At 36.3% G+C, this 26,402-nt stretch overlaps 1 protein-coding gene across 43 annotated transcripts in view; it reads left to right on the top strand.

Annotated features, from left to right (window-relative positions):
• ADGRL2 (adhesion G protein-coupled receptor L2) overlaps nt 1–26,402 on the top strand; it is a 597,884-nt gene that overhangs the window by 414,310 nt on the left and 157,172 nt on the right. For 2 of the 43 annotated variants that reach the window (XM_074335003.1, XM_074335007.1), the window contains exon 1: nt 2,811–2,954. The exons of 31 other annotated variants lie outside the window; for them this stretch is intronic. The gene's annotated coding sequence lies outside the window, so the exon portion shown is untranslated. Of the gene's footprint in view, nt 1–2,561; nt 2,692–2,729; nt 2,955–3,112; nt 3,254–3,570; nt 4,444–5,293; nt 5,311–17,535; nt 17,551–26,402 lie in introns of those variants that run through there. 10 more of the 43 variants (XM_074335004.1, XM_074335008.1, XM_074335005.1 and 7 more) reach the window with 9 other exon arrangements.

Genomic DNA, 26,402 nt, shown 5'->3' on the forward strand with positions numbered 1-26,402 from the left:
ATTAAAAACATGAGTCTCTACAGTTGGAAAAAACATGTATGGTTAAAATGTTTGAAGCCCATCAATCTCTCTAACCACATAAGCTAATGAGTTCCTTCTGTTTTCTTTGAATGAAATCACCATGAGTGGTTGGATGTTGATTTAACATAAAACAAATGGAAATGGGTGTTTCCTTTGTCCTTTGTAGAATTTATTTTTAAAAACAATTAGCAAGTATTATGACTAAGTCAATGATTTTGCCATTACTTAAATAATAATATAGATTGAGTAGTTAACTTTATTGGATTGCAGGGAATGCATAACATACTCTAACTCCCCTTAACTTGCTAACATCTGCAGACATTATTAAGCTTCGCATTTTATTTTTTCCTACCATAACACCTGTATTGTTATAAATTATGTTTTGAATTGTCATGAAGTGTCAGGCAAATTATGTTTTCTGGATGTGTGTTCCTTTGTAATGGCAAGTCTGTGGCTAACAGCTTAATCTTGAATATATCAATGCAATTAAAAGCTCTGTTTCAATTCTTTGTGGATACAAAGAAGGTTAAAGTATTATTATGTGTAAGTACAAGGAAAGAATGAAAAATTCTTTAATATTTAAAGCATTCTTCTAGAAGGAATACACTGAGATTTAATTTTAAAAACACAGTAAGCTTATTATATTCTTAGAAAAAAGGTGTCAAATCCTTTGAACTCTATAATATACACATCCTATCGAATTAAAATTAAAAACTTGTACGAGGCATTTTTCACTCCTTATAGTTTTAACCCATTTCTGACAACTTCTACCCTCTCCCATGCATCCTCCTCTTTTGTGATGTAGTCTCTTTAAGAACATAGTGGAGAATGACTCACTCATGTCCAGAGCATCAAAGAATGTCAGACTTACAAAATGTAGACAGTGGGTTCTTCCAGAGATTCTTTCTGAGAGGTAAATAAATAAGTAAATAAGCCAACATATGGCTAGCTTAATTCAGGCAAAATTTCTATTGATTACTTACTAAGCTCACTAAATAAAAACTTCAGACCAAGTTTTGCTTCCCAAAAGAAAATAGGATTAGACTGATCTATGCACTCATTGGGGCTTCTTGTGAATCATGCCCAGATGAGTGAAAAACCTTCAAAGATAAACAAAAGGAAGGGCTAAAATCTTTCAGTAAATGCAAATTATTATTAGTTTGATATATTTTGGTTTATAATCTTGAATAAAATAATTTTAAATTCCAAAGGAGATCATGATATAAATCCCTCTGAGGTCTGAGAATTCTATAATTCTGCCTTCTTTTCAATTACTTTAAGGTAGCCTGATTTAATTTTCCTAGGTAGATTTGTTGTAGGTATACATTTTGACAGATGTAAAAACTTAGGTACATAATAAGGTTTCACACAAGCTCTGCACAAATGTGTTTTTTTTTTTTCCCCAGGCTAGTTTATATCCTGTATCGATAATATTTCAATTATGTTATTTAAGAAATTCCAAATGAAAGTGTTTATGTAGTTTATAGCACAAATGCTCTAAGTGGTTCCTCTTATCTTTGGGAATGGTACGAATCATTAAAACATCAATACATTAAGTACACAGAAATTTGATCATCAAGGAGTCTTAATTTGAGAATTACAATGAATCAACCAAAAGAGCATGTTTCAGTTATTTGGATTTATGTACTTTTAACATTTTTCACAACTTAAGAACAAACTTGACCAGTAGCTGGATTTACTTTAGTACTACAAGTATCTGGCTTTGTGACAGAATACTGATAGGTATTTAGAGTCTTCATGTTTTTTGAACAATCTGCTGTTGACATTTTAATAACACTGTTGTTTGAAATCATTTCTGAAGTATGATGACTGCAACATACCCGCAGCAACAAGAAGTATGTATTGTTTCTGAAAGCAAGGAAGCTCAAGTTTCGTCCTGTTTTCTAGAGGTTTCAAATCTTGGCGAATCAGTTTTTCTTGAAAACCAATGAAACCATGCTTCTTGAACTGATGGTTGCATTAGTATAATCGGTGATTTAGAAATACGTCTGAAAACTTAGTCACTTTCACCTCGGAAATTTTGTAATTAAAATTAAAATGCAGGTTTGATTTTCCTCGTATGCAGAGGACACTTAACTGGCTTTTAAACATTTTTCAAGCATGATTTGTCCCGTCGTGGTCTGTCTCTTTACCTTGGGTGCATCCTTGGCGCTGCCTGGCTGTTTGCTGACACTACCAACAGAGAGGTGCAAGGAAATATGGTCAGAGGACAAGAGCAAAAGCAGTTTCAATGTAAGGAAATGAGGGAAACAGACCTAACAGCACGATGAATGCACTGGCGACTAAAGAGCCTTGTAGTTTCCTTTCCTTCCTTTGCTTATCCTGGTGGGTTTAATCAAAAACAAACAAAACTCTCCTGTGAAATATAGTCAATAAAGTCGAAGTTTGGCTAGGTCTCTGTAACTACAAAGAAAAAGTCATCGCAATTTTAAAAATGTAACTTTCATTAACGAGCGCGCCGGAAATCTCAGGTATCAAAGACACATTAACCCTGGAGCGTCCCCCGCGCGCCGCAGCCGGACGGAGGCAGCCGCGGCGAACAGACGTTCTTTTTCCTCTTAGCAGTCACACAAAAGGAGGGCTGCGGAAACTAAAAGTTTCGGGGCCTCCGGCTCACTGCGTGGAGAAAAGAGAAAACCTGGAGACGGGGTGGGTAAAAGACGCATCCTGGGCGCCTCTTCCAAGTGCGGGCAAGGAGAAAGCTCCTGGCCTGGAGGGGAAAGGGGAGGGGTCCCAGCGCCGCTGGCCAGCCCCCTGCGCCCCGCCTCCGAGGCCGGAGTGCCTGGCTCTACCGCGCTCTCCCAAATACCCTTAACCCGGTTCCAGAAATAAAATAAATGTTTTTAAAGTGCGTGTGTGTGGACAGGCTGGAGAGCGCGCTCCGGCGGAGCGCGCAAAGGAGCCAGCGCGCAGTGAGTGGAGTTTGGGGGGGGGGGTGGGTGATGGCTGTAGGGGTTGAATGGGTGTGTTGATGGGGTGGGGGGGGAGGCTGGAAGTGGAGCCCCTTGACTGGGGGGTGGGGGGTAGCCGAGCAGAAGGGGAGGGGCGCTAGCCACCGCAGGGCGCCTCTGGGGCGCGTTCCGCGGCCGAGTGTGCGCGCGTCCCTTGCCGCCGCCGCCCGGACAGCTCTGCGGCCGCCCGGCCGGCTGAGCCGGGGCTGGCCTGTCCTCGGGCGGCTGTCTGGCCCCCACTACCCGAACAGCTCGAGCCCGTAAGTGTACCCTTTCGCTCCCCTCCCCCTGCTCGGGCGCACCGCCGCCGCCGCAGCTGCTCAAATGGAGTGGAAAATGGCCATTGGGCGGCAATGAGTTATAGATTATCTGCTCCACGTTTTGTACTTAGCTGCCTGTAATCTTCTTTTGAGTTTGCCTGAGCCCCTTGCTGGAAAAATCAGGAGGGAGAGATTTGTCCTTTGCCGCTGTACACGCTAATATGTTTATATGATTAGCCGAATTCGGGGGGAGGGGTAGGTGGGGGTTTGGGCAGGAGGAGGAGGAGGCTGGAGGTGACTCCAGTTCAGACCTCGCCGAGAGTCTGTGTCAGGACTTCGCACTCCCCCGTCTCTCGCTCTCTCTCTTCCTCTCTCCCTCTCACTCTCTCACTCTCTGCGCTCACACACAAACGCAGAGGTGGTGGAGCGAAATCGGGAGCTTGCGGGAGAATTCCTTGGGATTGTTGGGGGGCATCTCCCCTCCGTTGCTGTGCGTGGCGTGGCTCTTCCGTGCACCTCCCTGCTTCCCCGAGTCCTCGCCTTCAGCGTTGCGTGGGGCAGCGGCCGCCGCTCCGCCTCGGCCCGGAGACCTGAAATGTGAGGAGGGGCAACCGCTGTCTCCCGCCCCGAGCCGCAGGGTCAGCGCCAGGGATGCCAGTCGGGCCGGCTTGGACGGCGGGCTGAGGGGCTTCGCCGGACAAACTGAGTTGGCCTCGCGCCGCCCGCGCCTGCCCGCCCCTCCCGCGGCTGCCGCTCCGAGGGGACTCCCAAGTCTGCGCACCTCTGTCGGGCTTTTTCCTGCGCCACCCCTTTCGCCCTGATTCCCGAATTTTTTATTTTTCCAAGGGAGCGCGAGGTCTGGGGCTGTGTGCGTGTGTGCCAAAGACCCCTCTCGCAGAGCGGCGTGTGGGAAACTGCGGGAAAATGTTGACCTAACCCCTGGAGCCGCCAGGCGCGGGCTGCTGGGCTGGAGGCGGCGGCGGCGGCCGAGCAGGAGGACGCGCCGAGCCGCGGCGCCCGTGTCCGGCCGGCGAGCCGCAGCGCTGCCTCCCGCGCGGACTCGGCGGCCGGCGAGCAGCTCAGGGCCGGCGTCGGCCCTCGCCGGCCGGGGTCGCCGCTGCACTCTGCGCTTCTCCCCTCTCGGCCCCCGCGCCAGACGGCCCGCCCCCGGGGCGCGCTCGCAGACCGAGGTAAGAGCCGCAGGAACGAACAATGTGCCTCTGTGCCTGGCTTGGGAGACCTGTTTGCTTTGCGCCTCCTGCCTGGGGGTGGATGTTGGAGGTGGAGGGAAGCCGCGGGTGAGTTCGGGCTCGGCTGTTTGTGTTCAGCCGGACCTAGGGGGAGACCCGCGCTCGCTCGGGCTGCTCGACCCCTCCCCCGCCCTCTCCTCTCCTCTCGGAAATCGTTGAGCAGAACTCCCAGCCCCTTCCAGCCGGCTTCTCCTTTTCTAGGAGAGCTGTTGTAACGTTCCCAAGGCGTCAGGCTAGTTGCAGGGGGCGCGGGGGGCCGAGGGGAGTATGATTGCGTTGTGCATATTTTGATTTTCGGAAAGCTTGGGTCGGAAGGTTTCGTTCTCCTTTTTAGCGCTTGGGGAGGGGTGAATGTGAGGCGCGCCCGCGGCTGGGCTGCTCTGCTCCGGGTGCGGGGCCCTGTCCCCCACCGCCCCGCCCTCCTGCAGACCCATCCCGGGCTGGAAGTGGAGCGGAGAGGCAGAGCGCTGGGAGCGAGTTCAGGGGAAGTGGACGGTGGGGGAGGGCTGGGCTGAGTTGTTGCGGGTTGTTGTTTCTTCTTGTTGGCGGTTAGGTGGTGTGGAGAGGCGAGGATGACAGCAGAGCGCAGCCAGATGTGGCCGACCCGGCGCTGGGGCTGGCAACGATTAGGGACGGCCCGGCGGGGCGGGAGGTGGCGGGGCCGGGGACCGGCCGGCCCTGGGGAGCGCGGAGAGCCTCCCGGACCCGCAGTGAGAGGGCAGCATTGGGCCGCGCTGGGCCTGCTGGAGAAGTTACGGGGTGTGGGCTCCTGGGGTGGCTGTGCGTCTGGGAACCTCAGGAAGCCTGGTTAGTAGGATGGGGTGCTGGGTGGGGAGCAGCGGGGAGAAAAAGGCGTGGGAGGAGCCCGAGAAAAGGGGAGACCCCGGGGCTAACCCAACGTGGGCTTCTTGATTGGCGGGGGCGACCCGACCCCTCTTGTGGCGAGACGAGGGCCAGTGAAGCGACAAAAGCGCCCCAGTAGTGGGGAAGCACGCTTGCTAGGACTACTTCGCTTGGGATCAGGAAAGTTTGTTCCTTTCGCCGAACTGTGGGGTTTGGGTTAGGGGAAAGCGCTGGAAGCTTTACTTTGTGCCAAAGTGTCGCTGAGCGAAAGCTAAGGAACGTATGTCTTTAATATATTTTTTATTCTCCGTTTGCTCTGTCCTCTAAAAGCATAGTTGGAGGGACAAGTCCTTGGGTGCCCGTCTTCTTTCCCCATTTTCTGTGGACTCCTCCCCCCTCATCCTTTCCCCCTTCTCTGGCCCCTTCATTCCGTTCTTCCTGATGCAAACTGTGTAGTCTCGGATTCAGACCGAGGAAATGTTTTCCTCCTGTTTCTTGAAAGGTGTCAGGCTGCTTAGCAGCTTCTCCCAAGCAGCCTGCGAGGGTCTGAGCCGCAGCCACCAACCATATGTTTCCCGTTACAAAGGCCAGGTTCTAAGGCACTCTCCTCCCCGCCCCCTCCCCCAATTCGTAAATTTTCTTTTGCAGTCTTTACAGTATCTGCACTTCTCTCTTCCCCTTTCCAGAGGCGTACCTTTAACGGACGTGGTTGGTTCATTCATTTCCCTGTCAGTGTTTGTGTCTGGAACGGGCCCCATTGAGTTTGCTCTTAACTCGAGTTGCTCAACGAAGAAAAGTCACATCCAGTTTGGTAAATAATTGCCTGTTGGGATGTCTCTTACTAACTCAGGTTTGATCTTGGGCGAACCTTAAAGGTGGGCACTGAGGAGGCAATATGCATCCATAGCAGAAAAATAGATTGGTTTGTGTGGTGTCTTTGGCAACATTCTAAATTGTGATGGGACTCTTGACCTAGGTAAAAAAGGTAACTTTGTAACTTTAAATATCTTTGTAATAGTTGAGAAATCTTTACAAAGAAAATCTTCTGTTCAGGTGTGTTATGGAACTTTTTGTTGTCCCTTCTTCCATCTTCTAAATTTATGCATGATAGAGAGAATACTGCAGAACAAATGTTCTGTTGTTTAGCTTCTTCAGACATTCCGATTCTCTCCTTTTGTTGCTTGCCTCTAAAAGAGGTGCCATTTCACATCATTCTGCACAAATTGTTTGAATTAATGCAAGTGTGAATTCTTACCGTTTGAAGGGGACTATTAGCATATCAAAGGTTTCTTAGCTTCAGCTCAATTGAGAAAACTTCAGCCTGTCTTCCATTTGCTTCCAAGCGGAGGCCCAAAGGGCAATGAGAATTGTACTGGGTAAAAATGGGGAGGTGGATTCAGGCTGTGTTTCTGAACTTTCACTGTTTTGTAATTATGTGAGCGAAAAAACATTGTCTATTGCTGTGGAGCCCTTGCAAATAGCAAGACAATTATTTTCTATTGATAAATGGTTTGTTCCTAGAAAAAGGGTGACCTTTTATTTTATGATAGTCACTGTTGCCTGTCTTTTGGGGTCCCTTCCGAGGAAGAGAGAGTGAGAAAGCTTTTGCTTCTAACTTAATACTTTTCTAGGGCCTACACTTTGTTATATTAATAAAATGGGAAAGAAAGGCTTTTCATGAGTCTATAAAATAATAGAAATCTGTGATAAAAGCACGCTCATTTTTCACCTAGAAAACTTTGTTTTTAATACACTTTATAAATTTATAGGAAAAAAGTCATTGGAGGGGTTTGACTATTCAAACTCAACATCAGCTTTGTTACTGCACACATTCGAGTGCAAGTGTAGGTTTGGAAAAGGTTGATAAGTGATAATCAATTTTTTGTGAATGTATTTAAATAGAGATAATTTTGTTTGAAGATTTTGTCTCAAAAGTTTTGTATTTTATCAGAGTAAATGCTAGAATTCAGTGTAAAGTTGCTTTATTTTTCTTAATATTTATAGTGTATTTGCTAATGCTTTTTTTTACGTTTGCGGAGTCATTCTTTGAATTTCTGATAACAACTGAATGTCCATGAGTGAAAAAACAAGTAAGAACAAGTATTTTATGTAGAAGAAAGAGGTCAAGGGAGAAGAACTTGTGTCTTCAACTTTTAGGGAAGTAGTGGTTTCACTTGGGTTAAGATTTCCTAAAACCTAGTTTAAGATGAAAATGAATCTCAGGGAAGGTTTTAGAGATTTGTAAGCCCATATTTTTTATAGTTTTACCTTTTATGGTTGGTTGATTTTAAACATGAGTTGATATCCCTTCATTGGAGGAGGGCTTTTTTTTTTTAATACTTATGGGCTGACCTCCTTGTTTTTATTTTAATAGTGAAAACTGACTCTTCATAAACAATTTTTGAGAAAAAAACATTAACTGCCTAACATTTTTAGGCGTCAGCTTAATAGGGTAATTTTTTTCAGATTATTTTTAGTGGCATTCAAATTGTATATCATCCTGAAATCATTTTATGATAGTTTATCTTCAGTTGTCTAAGAAGTACTATTGAGGTAAAAAAAAAACCCACATTGATGCGATTGCTATTATTGCACTTAAGTTGCTGTTAACTAGTTTGCTTTGAATGCAGAGTGCTATAAAGAAAACACATTATCCTAGAGCTATTAGTGATAATCTAAAAATTGTCTTGAAAACCTTGCTCTTCATTTTACATGGTGGTGATCCTGAATGCAACAAATCTTTAAAGGTGTAAAATGCAGTGAAAAGATTTCTCAACATTTAGATGACAAAATTGGACTACTTAGAGAAAAATTAATGTGTTGTAGAAGCACTTCAGCTGCCATTTTCAATCACTGTGGGTTACTTTGTGTTGGCAACAGAAAACGAATTTAGGAATGCAAGATAGCTCTGGGAGCAGGTAGTTGGGGAAATCAGAATATTGAATCATGTGGGGTAGAACAAACCAATTCAGGTTTTGACTTGAAAATTTCCAATAAATTTGTTTTTTTTCCAGGCTTTTGATTCTCTGCTTTGTTAATGGACTAACATCAAAGCAGACAACAAAACTTCCAAATGTTATAAAAACTAATATAAACATACGTATGGATCTCACATAGAGTACTAGAAGTCTTAATTTAAGACAAGCAGTTGCAGTTTTTATTGCTGCAGTTTTCACAATCAGCACAAATGTTAACACCAAGCTTCTGGGCGTTTCCTTTCTTAAATTTAGCTAGAGGAGAACTTTAAAACCAAGCTTTACTTAGGGTTAGATCTTTATTTGAGAATTATTGAAGCTTTCTGTGTTTTATTAAAAGATTTAAAATCATATTTTAATGTCTTAAGTAATATAGGAATATGTGAGCTAAGATTGAGATGTTGGGAAGGTCAGGAAGTAACTAGAAATCTGTACACCATAGTAATAAAATATTGCTCTGTTTTCTATCAAAATATTTATTTGACCTGACTCTAGTAAATACTTGTTCAAATAATACTTAGTTTATTGACAGGTGTAGTATGAGAGCATTACAATATAGTCTAAGGTATGGACTAAACACACTTGTACCTACCTGAAAGAAATCTGCTTTCATTTTAATAAGAATTCATACCACTTGTCCAATTGCTGATATTTTATTTAAGAGTGCGGATCAGTTGTACTTAGATTCGAAATGAAATAACAGTTTTAGAAATTTGAAGAATTTAGTGTCATAGGATTACTATTTTACAAAAAGTTTCTTCAAATACTACACTTTGTCTCTTGCTGTTCACTGACTGATTTTGTGTCTTGAAGGAGAAGTACATATTTGACATCTGCTTTTCTGCAAAAAAGGTTCATATGAAATTAAAGTGGAATTATTTTCACGGTTGTAAATTTTAGAAGTGGAATGCATAATTATAAAAAAGTTCATCAAATGATTTGCAAAAATGACTAGCTAAAAAGTGCAAATTGATGATTTTGATGCAGTGTTAAAAATAGCAACTTTAGCTGCTAGACTTGAAAAGGACTTGAAATCCTGTTTACTTACGTTTTGGTCATATCAGTTCCTAAGGTAATTTGTTTACATATTAGTTCATGTTACCTAAATAGATAAGTGTTTTGTAACTATTTCCAAGAAGGATTAAAATATTCCTATTTTAAAGATAGATTAAAACTATAGCTTAACTTCTTTCTTACATAACACTAATTAGTCCATAGACCCACTCAAATATTCATCTCTTTAAATAATTCTTGATTAAAGGTTGAAAGGTTGAAAAGTATTTAATCACCAAGATTACTGTAATTAGACTTGATGTTATCAGAAAAATTGAGACTATTTTCTGAAATCCTTTTGCTACTCAACATTGGTCAAGTAGTGATTATTATTTTTTAATGCTTTAAGAAAAAGGTTAAGGAAATGGGTTATTTAACCTAGAGATAGTTAATTATTGGAGTTAGGAAATTAGAGCCCTAAAATAATGACATGTTTCTTGACCTAGTGTGATAACTTTTAAAGCAGTAACTATAACTAGGATACGTAATTTCTAAATTTTTTGCAGGACTTCAGTGTGATATTTTGAGTTGACTGTATAGGTCTTGTTTAGTATATGTTGTAAACTGAAAATCTCTTAATACTATTTTGATGTAGGTAGTTTTTTTTTTTCTTTTTTTGGTTTTTTGTTTTTAAAGTGGATCATTGTGTCATCAGATCCCAATCAACCAAAAATAGTTAAAAAATCTTTTTAGGTCATTTATCTGATGGACTAAATGTAAGCAATAATTTGCATATAGTTTCCAATATATTCTTATCCAACGATTTTTAAAAAGTGATTTCTTAGGTGAAAACCTCCCATATTTTGTAAATAAAAAATAATCTGAAAAAAAGCTAGATCAACTAAAGGAAACAAGCGCTTAACACCTGAAAGTAAAGTGCAGCTTACAACAAGCAAAATGCTATTGATTGCTTTGGAAGCATAGAGCAAGTTTAAATACAGTTTGTTTAATTACGACAAAAAATGCAGTTCTATGAAGTGATATAGTTTGTCTTCGTGGAGGGTTTTATGCATTGTGTGGTGGTAAGTAAAATCCCATCACAGTTGTATAAATTTGTTCAATTACCAGAACGGCTAAAAGAAAAAGAAAATCAATTTATGTGGAAAAGGAACAGAAATTAGATTACCTTGGTTAGTAGGAACTTGCCAGCAGTGTCTAAATAGCTTAATAATATCAAAAGTTACCATGTTTCACAGTGTTAGGATATTAGTTCCTGTTTTAATATGCATACATTCTCATTACTTGGTGACTTTTGTTATGTGAACATTCTTTTTTATTCCTTTATATTTTTGGTTTATTTTAGAGGTTTGATTATTAGTTGCTTTTTCTGGATTTCTAGAATTTGCAATCAGTTATTATTTCAGATCAGTGTAGTGAAAGATCAGATGTAATTTTATGAAATCAAAAGAAACCTAGTCCATCAGTAGGGATAGCTACATTATTATCATCAACAGAAACACATTTTGGAAATTTTTGCTCTTGAGTCTAGAATTATACGGAACTCTAATAAATCTTAAATTCTTGTAGCAGTAAAGTGACATGGAATTTATCATACTAGCAGATAGCTAGATAGCTGGGCACCTGTTTTATTACCTACCACCTTGATTCACTCTGGCACCCAGATTTCCTGAAGTGCAGAAACAGGCATAACTGCTGCTCACAGCCACCCGGCTGTTTTTAGGTCATGAAGTCAACTTCCTGGAATTTCAGGGGAAACCAGTTGAAAAGGGAGGACAAATGTCACTTTAAATAGAGATGTTTAAATCAGATTTCTGCCTGAGGGTAAAATTTAGGTCTGTTTTAGCCCGGATGTAATGTCTCCCTCTACAGAGCACAGCATTAATCACTACCTGACAAAAAAACATATGCTGAGCGAAACGAGCCCTTGTTGGTCTTGTCATTGATTTTTTTCAATCTGTGAGAAGTACATTAAAATCATTTAAATTCACACACAGGGATTATACCTTAATCTCTGAATTTCAGTATTGAAATTAGTTGCCTTAAAAGAAGCGTACTGAAAGCTGAAAAATCTTTGGGAGACTTTTTTTTAAAGGATAGACTCAATACTTCACTAAAAATAGAAATATACTAGTAAAAAGCAGACAGGTTAAGCAGAAGTTAACTTCCTGAAACACTGACCAAATTTTAGTTCTGTTTTAAGATGCATTGAGTAACTTAAAATATGTGTTTTTTTGTTTTTTTGTTTTTTAATCTGACAGTAGAAAAAAAGAAGTAGATGAAAAAGAAACTATTAGTTCTTGGCTGTGAGAGATGGGACAAGTTGAAAAGATGTTTAACTTTAGACTGAGATCAATTCAAACACACATTATTTTGTTAGAACAAGACCAGATACAACTCTGTATCTTTTTCTGGAAGAAGAAATAAAATTTTTGGCCATTGTAGTAGTGAAGAGTGATGCATCATGAGGCTCTTACTAAAAGGAAAATGGCTTTGCTCTCTAAGCTATTAGATAAAACTCTAACTCCTTTCATGGTCAAGTTACATACTATTATATATACATGTACATACGTAAGCATGCAATTTATATTTTCTTTTGTGTATATCAATATTTATTGACAGTTATTGGCTAAAAATTAGTGCAAATGCAAGTTTAAAATGTGAAATATGTATGATTAAGATAGCTGTTTTTAAACTGATTTTGAAAATATCACTTCTTTAATCTGTTTTGTTCTCAAAGATATTTCCTGTCTGTTGGACCATGAAATGCTTGTTCTGTCCACACTTTGCATCGTTTTGTAGGTATTTTATATCAATCCACACCTCTGTTGATTGTTGCTGTGGATTTAGATGACAGAATAATCTAACCCCAATTACTGTCAAAAATGGTTCTTGGCTCTTGAGGGCAGGCTAGGGTGACCTTGCTTTTGACTAATGTATTATATTATCCTGTAGAGGGTAGTAAATAGTATCCATCTATAGAGGGAGCAAACGAATTGGCTCTTTTGTTTATAATGTGAGTTCTAATTTTAATCACTTATTCTTAAAATTAAATATTATAACCTCAGTTCTCCATATAATAGATGAATCATTACAAAATTTTAGATACAGTCTTTAGTTGATATGTATTTTGTTTTTATGTAGATTATATTTATTTAATCAGTTCTCGATTACAATTTACATAAAAATCATGTTGAAATGATTTTCTCTGTATCTTTACTTTGAAGCAAAGTACTTCTATTTGGAATTAGTACTTTACTTCTGGCACCTTCCACACGGAAATTTTATTCCCCTATGTTAAAAGCCTACCATTTTTTACTGTTTATTACTGTGATTGATTATTGATTAGAAGTTGTAGAACACATTTTTTATATAGTATTTGATCCACTCATCTTTGTGTTCTCAATATCAAATGCTTATGGTGTGTTTTCATTCTTAAAATCTCTGGCTTTCCTGTAGTTCATGTCCCAGAGTTTGGGAAACATTGATTTTGTAATGTGAACTTATTTGTTTGTATCTCAGTATTTTCATAGAATTTGACAAAGGCTTAATGTATTAAATGAATTGGTGCGTTTTTATATATCTTGTCTTCTATTTTTAAAAAGATGGATGTAATTCTAAAACACTTCAATTTGCTTCAGATGCATCAACGTAAATTATACCAATATTAGGATGTCCTAGACATTTTCACTTTTACTAAGGACATTTAACTGATTTTGTCTTTTTCAAAGTTCTGTTTGTCATGAGAAAGATACTATTTGGATATTTTGTGCATTCTCCTGAGAGCTGTATAGACAATAATAGGGACATTCACTCTCTTTGTTTTTTTTCTGCTGCAAATGCTGTGTTTGATACGCATAGCCTTGATGGAGGCCACTTCTCATATTGTTACTGATTTTAAACTAGGTCTGCAGCCTCACTATTTAAAAATATAAGTGAAACAATTTTATTTCTCTTAAGCAAAAAACTCACTGAAAAACACTGCTTGTTATAAGTTGCCTTTTCCCTTAACCCTGTTTTCTTTAAGTGGAAAATATTTTTTTACTGGTATCTCTGTATGATGTTTCTGTATGTTTTAGCATGAAAGTTAGTATATTTTTCATAATTTTCACTTGTTTAATAAGGATGTTAGTATTTTAAAAAATCACTGTTTATAAGCCTGTCAGTTCATACATAGGTAAGTCTAACGGAATTTGCCTCAAATTTCTGCAAGGGGGAAATATTTAAAGAGGGGGCATCAACATTGTTGTGCAGCAATTTTTTTTGGTAACACATTGCCCTCAAGACCTTAAAATGGTTCTTAGCTCTTTTTTTTCCCCGCTTCCTTGCAGAGATGGACCATATCTCTGTATACCTAGGGAAAGGAATATGCCAGAGGAGGGTGTGTAAACAGAAATCTAAAACAGATTCTGAAAAAAATAATACAGAAGGGTAGAGAACATTTTGCAAACCAAATCAATTTTTCTTCTTCTGTATCGAGTTAATGAAAATAGATTTTCAGAGGTAAATATTCTCTGGCTTTAAGTTTTAGATTATTCTAAATAAGATGAAAATATACTTGTTACTGCATTTATTTAAAATTGATCTTTTATCTTTCACTGTAAATTAATCCTAAAATGCCACCTTTGTTTACTTTGCAATCAGAAGATGCGTCAGATTAACGGGTTGGACAGCTTTGTTTTGGGTGGTCTATCATTTTAGACTGGTGCTGTATAAACAATGTAATGTTTTCTTTTCCTTGAAATACACCTTGTGAGAGTAGCTCTTGGGTGACTTTGTGAAAAGTTTGTGTATCCTGCCTGTTCAAGCTGCATTCTTAACCAAGATGAAGGACAAGAATAATCATGTTGAACCACAAATTTTCAGGAGCAGGTATTTTAATCAGATAATTGGTAAGAAGGAGGAAACAATGCTAGATAATAGTATTTATATACAATGGTGGTGACCTGCAACTGCCTACATGTTTAGAATATTTTTGCTAGCCCTTGTTACTACCTGCAGAGGGAGCTTGTATATGAGATAAAATAATCAAGGCAGTGTAAATTGGTGATTCCTCATTTGAATATTTTATTAACATTATTTATTTTTGTTTGACAAAAGTTGTTTTAAGGAATGTAAAGCATTTTGGGATTAGCCAATTATAATGAAATTTAATATACTGAACGCCAGGTATTATTTCTTGTATTCACAGATTAACAAATGTGCCTTTTACCTTTTCTTAGTAAAAATCACTTGAAAAGATAATGAAAATAGTGAATCAGATTCATTTTGAGATTCTACCTTTTTTTAATGATTGGCTAACGCTCTGGAGGGATGACTGCAGAACCATGTCTTGTTTAAATATCTAATAACTGTTAAAAGATTCAAATTTTAAAGATAATTTTCCAGATTATGTAGAATATTATAAAAAACGATCACTAAACAGTAAGTAGTAAATTGCATTCCTCTACATTTAATTAACAGATCAAATTAGATGAGTTGTATATGTTCTTTTCTAAAAATAAAAATGATCACTTTGGATTAATGATTTTTACTTGCAGTAATGGACCCACTAATGCAGTGACACTTAAACAGAGAAACTACCAGTAAGGACCTAATACTGAATGGTTTAGAAAACTGCTAACTTGGAAAAAAGTGAATGCAGGCAAGGTAGACAGTACTTGATTGAAAACTGAATTCTTTTCATGAACCCTGTGTCAACTAAATTTCTAAGAAATATAAGCTGCATGCTAAGAAATACTTGAGAGTTTTGCAGTTAGGTATTTTGATAATCAGACTGGAAAAAAAGCGTCTCATTTGGATCTTTTTAGTGAGCAAAATTTTTCACCTTATGTATATATATACTTGTGTTGGGAAATTTAAGGATATAGGATATTACATTAAATTCTACTGAAAAATGAATCTTTATTTTTGATTTTACATTTTGGTGTAGTAACTTAATTTCACAATTTGCTGTTGGAAAAAAAGAAAGGGTTTCCACTTATGCAGCTATGAAAAGAGATGTAATAGTTCATTTTTCCCTTAGATTACCAAGGAATGATATGACAAAAATACTTATTTTGTGTTTTGAGAGGCTTTGTTTCTTAATGAAATTCATTGTTGTGGGTTTATTATTTTATTAGCTTATCTTTACTAATGTGAAAAGTCAGATTGTTATTGTTGCACAGAATGACCTTCTAAGTAAGGAAACTTGTCTAATAAAGAGATTTCTGGTACGGGCATGGGCTTTTACATAAATATTACCCTCTCAGCATGGTTATGTATTATCTTAACAAGTCAGTGCAACATTTATGCAGAGCATTTTCACATCAGGGTAAGAATGCTTGCGATAGCAATTACACTTCAATAGGATTACGATGGTATGTTTCATAAAAGTATACATAATGTACCTTGTCTATAGAATTATTGATAGCCCAACTTTACTTCATTGTCTTAATATGGTAAAAAGAGATTTATCATAGTTGGTGTTAAATATAAAAGGCACCGGAAAATGGAATCCAATATACAGTTCATTATCCATTTCCCTCAAATACCACACCTTCCTCCACAGTGAGGTAAGGGTTACTAGAGAATTCATTCCAGGAAATTTGTTGCTAGAGGAACAGTAACTGTCACGGAGTACATAACTTCTGTGAGGTTATTAGAAAGGCACAGCTAAGGTAAGTTCTACTTGTTCTGTGTTTAATTTGAAGGTACACTACTGGAGTGGTTTTTAAATTAGTGAAATTTGAAACCACTGCAAAGAAAATTTGTTATTGCAATGTTAATGAAATTATTGTTAAAGTATTATATTGGGGATATTTCTAACAAGGAAGTTAATGGGCATCTGCTTTTTAGTTTAAATGAACTCAGACATTCTTTGCAAGTTATCAGATATTTTTTTTATTAAATATTCTTGAATGAATAATAAAAAATAATGTGAATTAGATATCATCCTCTGCTCATTTGTATATATGTTAAGATTAAATGTGTATGCATTAGTTGTTCAGTATCTATTTGAGCAGATTAAAAAACCAACAACTGTATTATGAGTAGAATATAATACGAAGAATAATTCTCCAGATAAAGGTAGAATGTGTTAAGAATATAGATTTGAAATAATCTGTTTCAATATAAATTTTATAAAAGTGGAAGTTCCTATTAAAAAAAGACTTGATATGTTTTATAGTCTTTGAACCAAGAGTAAAATATCTTAACATGTTAACAGTTTAAACTGAAGTTAACAAAACATGTTACTAAAAAATACTTATTTAAATGTATATGTACCTATATACATTTAAAGAGTCTGGAATGCAGAACTGTGAATCTGCATGTTTTAATAACTATTGGAGAAAAAATGTATTTTAGGTTGGCAGGATTTCATTTTAATTACAAAAATAGAGAAATAATATTAGTTTCCTTTTGCTTTTTATATGTTTCAAAGACATTCCTTTTTGTCTTGTTGATTTCTTCAAGCTAAAATCTGACAAAGGTTTAAAACTGTTTTATTACATACACTTTAGTACAGTTTTGTGGCATTCACATGATGTTGCTAATTCAAAGCTGTACTGAAGAGTGAAATTTTAAAATCTTAGAATATCAAATTTCTGTATATTTTAAAAGGAATAAATTACAAGGTATATTTTCTTCATCATTTAAATATAATTGTATTACCTTTATATAAAAGTCAACACAACAATTAAGGAAATATTCCAAATTGGAAATAAAAATACTGATGTTTTCTTATGAATAATTTTGTCTCTATTTGTATGGTTTCCATATTTTAATATAAATATGATTGGTGAAAGTGCCTTTTTTGAGATTTATATTTAAGGAGAAGAAAACTCATTTAATCATTGAGTTTTTGTGTAATGGTTTTTAAAAATGAGTTTATGCTTAATGCTCATTAAATCAAATTATTGATTCAAAAGGCATTTTTATTTTGACCAAATATAAGTCAAAACAGAAAGGTAGTTGTTATTGTATCAGATGCCCTAAAATAAAAAGTTAATTTATGTTCAAGGAAATGGCTGAGGCCAGGATTTTGCTATTTGTCAGAGCATCATAACAAATGATTTATTATCTCTTAGTAGTAATTACTGGCCCACAATAGCTATTGGCTAATGCAAAAATAAATACCTGGACCTTTGAAATTATTTGAATTACACTTCAAGAAAAATCTATCTATGTTTTAGGTCTGTGCCATTTGGGATTCAGGTAGCAGCTGCAACACATTAAGGTATTTAAGAATACACTCCAAAAACACTTTTCTATCTTTGTATTTATAAAAATTTGGGGTTGATTCGTGTGTATAAAATATTTTGTAAAATCATGGTGACAGAATAATAATGAAGTTGGTCAAACATCGCTTTTATAGTTTGCCTATTTTAATGCAGTCACTCTTTTACACCTCTCGTATGTTTTTATTTTTTATTAATTTCCTTGTGTTGTGTTACTAATATGTTAAGTACATAGATTCTCCCACCATTTCAGCCTGGAAAACTATAAATGGTTTTGTTAAATGAGAATAAATATATTTTATGAGACTAAAACAATTATTAGTCTGTTAATAATATCACATGATTAAAAGATCCTCAAACAAATCTTAAGTATCTTAGAATTCACATTTTCTGGAGTTACACTTTTCAAAAACATTTAGAGTTGATTCTTAATAGTTTAAGAATATTCCTTAAAAAAATCGGAGAGTAAGAACTCTTTAGAACAATACTAAATTGAATCGCCTGTAATATAACTGTTGCTTACATATTTTAAGGATTCAGAGAACCTTGTATATTACATACGCTAATAGCCTCATTTCTCTATATTGCCTTGTTAATTCTGTGAAAATCAAGAGGAGCAAATCCACAAGGTTGCAATTAAATCACAATGTTAACTTTTAATTGAAAATAAACCGAAATATAGCTTTAATTTTTAGCTTACTTTATTAAAATTGATTTTGCCTGTTTATAAAGAATGCCATCACAAACTCTAATGTATTTATAAAATTGATGATATTATCAGACTTTTTTGCACTGTTCTTAAGAACACCTCGTCAGTATTTTGTACATGTTAATATTTTTGATATTTCCTGTGATAGCATGTTGTCTTCAGATGTTTTAATAACTTGATGTTACTCATTGCTGGATTGATGGCTAAGGGTCTTAGTTCTCTTTTTTAAAAAGAATTAAATCACATTTTCCATTTGACTTCCCAAGCTGTGTTTGACCTCCTAAAAACAGCCAAGATATAAGTTTAGGGATTGCTATCATTGTATAGGTTTTTTATTTAATGTGGAATCATATGTTGATGTTCTTCAGAGTGTTTCCATATGACTTAATACAGATGAAGCCTCCATAATTATAAAAAGGGTATTTGCCATATCTTCACGTCTGGCATTATCCAACTCTTAATAAATGATGTTTTTAATGTTTGGTCTAATAATTGATTATCCATTGTGCATATAAGCAGTCTTTTTTATACTTGCCTACTCTTATTCAGCCTACAAAATAGAAACTTTATTTCCTGTACTTTTTTCTCCAGTAAAGAAGTTTTTTTCACGCAAGCCTCTTAAATGACAGATTGAGGAATGTGTGTATGTGTGTATTACATATATGTATGTATAATATGTGTATATATATACTGCCATCCTATAATTAAATCTGTGTATGAATAAAATGATTTTAAAAGAAAAAGCTAGTTTGTATATAAAAATGATGTCTACGGGCAACTACATAGTGCAGTTGATGCCTGTGATTGGCTTGCCATCCTACTTTGTGTTATTTAGATTAGTTTCAACCAAAATATGGTAAGGCAAATATATGTATTAACTCTTGGCCAGGATTTGCCGTTGTCTTGATCTCATTTCTCTGGTTAAAAATTAGGCTCTGTTTGTCACCTAAACTTATAAATTATTGCATTATGTGTAAGATTTAAGCATTGATTAAAAATATTTTAACAAGTATTTCAGTGGAAATTAGAAACTCCTTATCTTTGATAGTGAGTTTTCTTTATATGAACTTTGAGTTTTATTGATTCTACACAAGAACAGCAGATTGAACAATAAATTTAGAACAGCACAGTTTTGGGTTTAATATATATAAATATTACTAATTTTATAAAATTGAAACCTGTTCTTAATTCTACATATATTGATCAACATTATTTTTGGTCATTTAGCTGAAAGGCAAATGTTTCCATCTTTGAAATTAACGTACACTAAAGAGTGTATTATTAATTTAACAAACTCTTTAATCCAGCTTTTATTGGGACATTGATAGGGTACAACTGAGATTATAAAGGTATATTTGAATGAAATAAATCTTACATTTTGGCAACCTTGTCACCCTTCTATGCTGTGCAATCTGTAGTTGAGTTCTCAAGGCCAGAAGATACCACTGACCAAGCCAGAGCGATTCAATTTTTGCCATTATCCTATTCCCATAGCTAGGATACATTTAGATAAATAATATTAAGATGCATAGTACTGGAGAATTCTTACTATGTAAAATAATTCTTTTGAGAGTCAAATTAAAATAAAAGTCATACCCAAATTATCTTTTGAAAAATTCATTTCATATGTTGGTATGTTCTCTTAAAGTACATTGTGCTTCTGTGAATCAGAAGAATAACCATTCCCAGCAATGCCGCATGTGTGTAAATGACAGATGAGGGCCTGGATTTACTTTACTAATTCACAGTATTTATAATTTCTTGAATTTTACTTTGAAGATGGTATTTTTGGTTTCCTACAATGCCACAGAGGTCATTATGGCAGCACATGTAGTTTTAAAAAAGTGACAGAACTTCTAAGCACAAAGTTTGCCCAAATTGCCAGACCAAAAAAAGTATGCGTTTGTTTGCATTGGTCTTACAGTCTGTGTTTTTAAATATTGATTGTTTTACCCTTTACAAGAACGATTTTATCTGTAAACACATTTCATCTAGTTAATTCATTAACGTCTGGACTTTAGTTCTAGTCGTTTTAGACCCACAGCCATTTATTAAGGCTCTGCCTGGAGAAAAGTCCTGTATAAGGGCTGTGTTCTATAGGTACTTATAATCTCATGAGAAAAACAGACATATCCACAAATAATTATAATCTAAGGCATAGTATAATGACATGCCAACATGAAGTGCGGAGGAAAGGCGGTGGAAATACAGGGTAGCTTGAGTGAATTGAAAATAAGTAGTATTGAGATAAAGAGACCCCATATATGTAGATCTGAAGGCAGAGGAGGATTTTGTCAGATGCAGGCTTTTTGAGGAGGAGGTTAGGCGCTGTCCTCCACTTTGTTTTAACGCTAGTAATACATCGGAGAATCCTAATCACTGAGATGATTTGGGGGCAGGGCTATGAGTGTAGGTCAGGGAGAAGACGTACAAAAAAAGAGTCCTACTTGCATGCTTTTCATGTAATTCAATCAGGCAATTATGGAAGTAAAATGATGAAAACCATCCTTTTTACTTAATTATATAGCAAAAGTGGAAGCAGAAAGTACTGATATTTTCAAGTGGACACATCACCACTTCCTGTCTTCAATATCAGAATACTCATTTTGACAAAGGTCAGTCAGGTCAGTCACTGATTTGTCATCTAAAGATACCAAAAATAACAGAAAACCCTGCCAAAAAAGAAAAAAGAAAAAAGAAAACCCTAAGCATAATTGAGAAAAGAAGGAAGAGAGAATCTCCCAAACAGAAATGAGAGGAAAAAGACGAAACAAATCTAGAGTCAAAATGGATGCTGAAAGACACAAGCCACTTAAATATATGAACTAATGTGAACCAAATTTAGTCCACATCAATAATGATAATAATAACAAGCATTTACGGACAGCTTTCCATGTATGCAACTCTATTAAGCACTATGATAACAGCATCACACGCACTTTATTATATGGAAGCAAGAATACTTTTGGGTTAGCATGGAAAAAAATCAGTACTTTTATTATTTACCGTTCCTATATTCATGACAGGAATATGAAACTGGTTAGGTTCTAGGGCAAGTTATATGATCTTCATTATCATCAATAACTGTTTGTTCAGAAGTATATTGAGAGCCTACTGTGAGTTAATCACTGATGATAGGTACTTCTGGTTATTGTTTTCAGCCTTATCGCCCAGAATTAACTAGATACAAAGGATCCGCTATAAAACCTAAAAGTTGCTGAATCTAAAGAATTGAAAGCTATTGAGATGATGATTTCGTTATTCTTACAATAAACAAGATTGTAACTAGGACATTTCCTATGAACAGAATATATTATTAGTTCATGATAACTAAAGAAAAAGACACACAAAATTGCAGTAAATTTTTTTAAAATTAAAAAGTCTTGACTACTAAATTTTCCGAAAACAGGCAGGCTGGTATCTAAAGAAACCTAAGAATATCAAATTAGTTGGTTAAAGAGCTGTAAAGAATGTTACATAAATGACCGTGAAGAGAGTAACTCAACCAGTCTAACTGACAAAAGTATTCTTTCACAAAATAAAGATTTCTCTGTAACCAGATTATAATAACTTGACCTTTATAGTTTTGATTACCTTGTAGAAACTTCAAATAAACCAAAAACCTAGATCTTATAGCCTTACATCCATATAATAAAGTTTTTCACTTAAATCAGCACTAGAAAAAAACGTGAATATCATTTAAACATGTGCAGGAGACACACAAGAATATTTTACGGAAACATCTATAAAGGAAGCAAAATTACAGTTTTTTGCAAATATCACATTAAAAACATACATATCAACTTGAAGCAATCTGGGGTGCACTGTTATTCTTTTGGTGTAATTCATGCCCCTCAACCTCAGAACACTGTCCAAAAAATGGGTTCGTTCTTCCTCCCTTGCTCTCAAGCAAATGAATGGCAGAAATGAACCACTTGTCTAGAACCTAGGCTTTGATCCTAGCTCTTCTACCCCGCATGCGATCAATCATCAAATTCTAGCCCATTACAAAACTTTTCCCATCTGTCTACTGCCATGCCCTCACCTGGACTGTTATCTACACCTTCTAATAAGGTTTCTGTTTCCTCCAGTATTTCCCTACTATAGTTCACTGGCTACACCACCTGAGGAGTTAGCAAGAAAATGTAACACTTTCTCAATCAAAAATAGGAACAACTTCTATAGACTACATGATACAATCTAATCTTAGCAGATTAGGCTCTTTAAGAACATGTCCCAAACTAACATCTCAGTTTCATCTCCTTCCATTTCCCTGTGCAATTCATGCCTTGCGTACATTCTCCGTAAGGCACCATTTTCTGCTTTTACTTTCCAGCGCCTTTATTTCTTTGTGACCTGCACTCATAGCCCTGCCCCCAAATCATCCCAGTGATTAGGATTCTCCCATGTGTTACCAGCTTTAAAAGAAAGTGGAGGATACTTGTCAGCACATGTCCTGGTATGAAAGTTGGCTTCTTGTTTCTATTGGTGGGTAAGTCATGCAGAAGACTTAGATGCATGTAAGGTAATCAACATGAAATAAGTGGAGATTAACTAAATATGGTTGTTGGTACTGGAATGTGAATTTTATTTAGTTGGTTATGGAAGCCATAAAGATATAAGAGAAATGTTTTAAAATACATTTTTAATGGTCATTCATAAGAAAATATGTAAACTTTCAACAAAATATTTTAACATCCGTTTAGTCATTTAGCAAACTGAAACAATGCCATTTAATATCTCATATAAACTTATAGCAAAGGTGGCCCAAATTTTAGCATCAGATGAGCCATTCTTCCACAATTCCTTTCTTCCATAGGTAATTAGATATCACAGGTGGATTATCTTTACTTTTTAATTGTGAAATGATAGTTTTTAGGGGGTGGGTGGGTGGTTGTTTTACCTTCCAAAATGACTTCTAGTGCCAATTCTAAAATCTGAGGAAAATCTCATTGTGTTCTTGCATTCACAGCAGAGGACTACTATAAATTACATTGTATGAAACTGAATAGTAACTGTGGTTTGATTTAAAGTATTAATAAAATCTAAATCTGTACATTGTAGCTGTAGGGTTTCAAGATTTTAATTTAGTGAAATGCCAAAACAATTTTTTTTTTGTATTTAGTTTGATTAGTATTATGTGACTCCTGTCTTCCTAAATTAGGACACACATATATGATACCGCTTACAGAGTCTTAATTATTAAAACCTGTTAAAGTTCATATTTAGTATTCAGATATCTTTCTGCAAACAAGCTGCTTAGTTTCATTGGCAATGCTTGATTCGTATATTAAAGTTAATCAAATTGCAAATGCTGGTCTGAGGAAGGTGGAAAGTTAGGATTTCTAAGTTGTCATGTAAGTAATAAATACTAAAAAAACAGCCTCAGTAAGTCATATATACTAAAAAACAAAACAAAAACAAACACAAAATGGTAGTGCCGCATGCATTATAGGCAATAATTAGATGACTGAAGTTTAATTCCCAGTGTGAAATTTACTGATTTTTCATAGAGAGGTGAGACATAAGCCATTAACATTGGAGTGCTAATGTCAGTCACATTACTTTGGAGGAGAAAAGAGGTTGATTTTAATTTTTTTATTCCTCATTCTCAATGGTGGTAAAAGTGCATTGTACCCGTATGTTGCCCTCTATTTCAAAATTTTCACTTTTAGGAAGAATTTTACTGTTGGAAACTGTTTTCTCAAATTCAAAATATTGCTAGGAAAATGTGTAGATGTGGAAGCCTACCTTGGCAAAAATGTTTGCAATAAAAATTATCTTATTTTTAGTCTACCTTGAAAATAAATGTCAAATTTGTTTATTTTCCCTATCCTGTTTTTATTTAAAATCAAATTTATTAGGTTTATTTAATACAATTTTATATAATGTCATGTTTTTATAATAGTTTTAAATTATTTTAACACTTTAAACTGTTTTTGTAGACATTATTAAATTTTCAAGTATTTTAAAGAAAAACTTCAAGGGATTATTCTACTGGAATTTGTCTGGACTTGAGTTACAGATTTCGTTCGCTCTCTAATTGTGGACCTTTCTGGTTCCTCATTCTTGTAATGAGGGGGCTCAGTGGTTTTTAAAACTCTTCCTTGAAGGGAGTTTATTTGACTTCTATTAATGATAAATATGATAAGGTATTTTATACCAATTAATGATAAACTTGCTGAAAAATATCCATTTTTATTTTCTGTTTTACACTGGCATTCCTCAATATTTAATTAAACATTTAATTAAAAAATAGTCCCAAGTAAGGGGAAAAAAATCCTTGATCTCTAAGTTTGTTTCCAGTCTTAAAAAGTTATGTTTCAGTTTTACACTTAAGTTGCTGAATTCCATTTGCTTGTTTTTATCCTTTCCACTGTTCATGTTTGTTAACTTCTCATAGTTCAGTTTATTCATTCACCCCTTCCTTTCTCTTCTTTATTTACCTACTTATTTCCTTTCCGTCAAAAATATTTCTTATGTGCTATTTGCCAGTCATTTTGCAAGGGTGCCTGGCACTGAGGTTATAGCTGTGGTTTCTGTTTTCTGTTAGCTCACACTAATTTGAAAATAATACTTCAGGTACTTTGTGATAGTGGGAGGATTGTACTTTGCTCACAATGGCAGTGTTCCCCTGGTGTGCGTGGTGGAGATTTAGGGAAGCAATAGTCAGGACATCAGCCTAAACTGAGTCTCGGAAAAGGAGTCATAATTGGCTAAGGGAACAAGTGGCAGAGAGGATTCCAAGCAGAAGGAAGAGCAGAAATATGTCCAGAAAGGTACAGAGGTGAGGGTAAGCCTTTTACGGTCCCCAAATCAAATTACCTTCATAGTTAAAGAGGAATAACAGGAAATTAAAGAATGGTCATTCTCAAGTATAGAGGTTAGCTAAAAAAGAAATCCATTAAGATTATAATAATTTTCCAGAAATGTGGTTGCTTTATTATATAGTCAGTGTATTAATCACCAGGATATTACACTACTCATCGGAATCAAGATTGAAGCAAAGTGCAAACTGTGGTCCATATGGAGCACTTACTCTCTTAATTGCATTGTAGTCATTTGTAAAGTTATTTGTGCCCGTGGCTCATTTCCTCATCTTCTGCCTCATTGTATTGTTTGTAATGTCAGTTGTCAGTGCCTAGAACAAAGTATGTATCCTCGAAATTTTTTTGGTTTGGTTTGAAGATATGTATGTTGAAGAAAGATAAATAGTGCAAAATTTGACAGAAGAGACTTAAAAAACAATTTAAAGCTTAGTTGAAGAGTTTTAAGATAACCCAATAACAACTACCGTACAAGTGATACACAAATTATCACCGTAAGAATTTGCAGAAGAGGTTTTCTCAGCTTGAGGTGGTCAGGTTGGCTTTACAGCATGGGTGGTTTTTAAACCTATCAGGTCTCTATAGAATTCCATTTGGTGGAAAGGAGGGAAATGCTTTCTGTATGGGTACAAATTAAAATCTTGATTAAAAGTCAATTTGAAAGGCATATTCAGAGTTACTGAGCAACCACATCTGACAGAAGCCGGGGGTTGGGTTAAGTATTTTTGAAGTTAGATCTGTTTGGGCCCTTTTTTCAGGTTTTGCTTTTTGCCACTTTTCTTTTGACTTTCCATTTACCGCCACCTCTCCAGCCCCCAGTTGTAATTTCCCTGTTGTTAAAATAGAGGTAGTACATTTGTTGTGATAATTACAGTGAGATAACAATATATGCACTTACAGGAAAATTTAAAAATCAGCCAGTTCCTAGATCTGCCTTTGTAAGTCACAACCCCAAGTGTTTTCTTTGTCTTGTATATAAAGTGATGTCTAGGACTGGTTCCAGTTTTACACATTTTTATGGTTTAGAGTGAAATTTGGAAGATTAGTCTAATGGCGGTTGGCAAGCTGGACAGAGGTTGAGAAACCAGCCATGAGATTTTTGCAGAAGTTTAGAGAGAAAGAGGTTAGGGCAGAAGGAATGAAAGAAATGAGGGGGGGATAAAGACATTTCAGAGAAAGAATCAATGAAACAGTGAGCAAATGTATACTATCTACTTTAGCAGTACCTTTTATGTTACCAGAGCTATATTTTACCCAAACTTATAATGAATAACGAATGCTCCAGGGGATTTTTGGTTTTAAAAACTATTAGAGA

This window comes from Rhinolophus sinicus, linkage group LG06, assembly GCF_036562045.2.
Source record: "Rhinolophus sinicus isolate RSC01 linkage group LG06, ASM3656204v1, whole genome shotgun sequence".
NCBI lineage: Eukaryota > Metazoa > Chordata > Mammalia > Chiroptera > Rhinolophidae > Rhinolophus > Rhinolophus sinicus.